A 1,393-nucleotide genomic window follows, 5' to 3' on the forward strand; every position below is an offset into this window, starting at 1 on the left:
CTAACTTCCCTATGAGCTCTTTCCACTCTGAACTCGATGTAGCGAATAGCTCTGTTGGCAAAGGACTTGACTTTTAAGTCTAAGACTCTTCTTATACCATCGTTCGAAAAGACAGCTCGAGGATCTTGAATAGTCTGTCTTACGAAACGATGATGCAGAAGATTCATCGACTCTGGTGATAGGATTGGCGGATTGGTTGATAGGCTTTCTTCTCTATCTTGATACATATATTGATGGATATTTTCCATCATTACTGGCTCCCTGGTAGGCACTTGAGGTCTTCTCCTTATTGACTCCATGTTCTGAATTATTTCGTCCACTAGGCTCTGTGGAGGATGCCCAGAGGAAGAGGGAATATCCGCTTGCACCAATGCTTGTGTTTTGGTTGTTTGGGTGGTTTCAGGTTCATGGGTTTCTTTTGGTTGTTGGGGTGATGAAGGAAGGGTAGTCATAAGTTCTGGTTGTTGGGTTGTTGTGGGCTCTGATTGTGTGGGTGAAGTAGGTTGGTTTGTGGGTTCTGTTAATGTGGGTGAAGTATGTTGGTTTGTGGGTTCTGGTAATGTGGGTGAAGTAGGTTGGTTTGTAGGTTCTGGTAATGTGGGTGAAGTAGGTTGGTTTGTAGGTTCTGGTGATGTGGAGATGATGAATGGTTGAGTTGGGCGAGGTATTGGTGAAGGGGTGAAGGGGTTAAGGGTAGGTTTGTTTGTGTTGGAGGGGTAGTGGGTTCTTTATCGGTTGAAGAGCTCAACTCGATGGGATCGGTTGGGGATTGTGGTTGAGTGGATGATGGTTGTGGTGCAGCGGATTGTGTTGCATGTGCAGCCGCCGTTGTCTCCCCCTCACGAGGGCCAAGGCCTTGATCATTGGGGTCTTGGTCATCGTGTCTTCTTCGTTTCTGCGGTTGGCTGCTCGAGCATGAGGCATGGGACCTCTTCTTCTTCCTTTCTGTCCTGAAAGACGTAAGATACGCCTTCAGGGCAGCCTGTCATCGGCTGGCCTCCAAAGTCTGGAGGAGGGATGTGGTGCGTCATTGTTCATCGGCCAACGTTTGAGTAAGAGCCCTTGTTGGATGGATGGCCCGATGAACGAACTTTGCACTGATCTCGTTGAAGGAGGAGACCAGTGCTCTTGACAGAGCTTGCATGTCCGCCCTGGTGGCGAACTCTGTGGAGGAGGTGGAGGCTTGAGGGTGCGGTGGCATGGTTGAGGTGGACGAGGGTGGTGGAATGGGAAGGTTGGTGATTAAGTTTCTCACCTCTGCAGTGAATGTAGAAAAGGCTTCGTCGAAAGAAGGTCCTGCAGAGGGAGGAGTGGGTTGAGGTATTTGGGCGAGGATGGCAGCGGGAAGTTGGGTGAGGGTGTCTTGGATAGAGGTGATTTGGTGGGTGAGGGT

This window comes from Cynara cardunculus (genome assembly GCF_001531365.2).
Source record: "Cynara cardunculus var. scolymus isolate 2C chromosome LG 12, CcrdV1, whole genome shotgun sequence".
NCBI classification, from domain to species: Eukaryota; Viridiplantae; Streptophyta; class Magnoliopsida; order Asterales; family Asteraceae; genus Cynara; species Cynara cardunculus.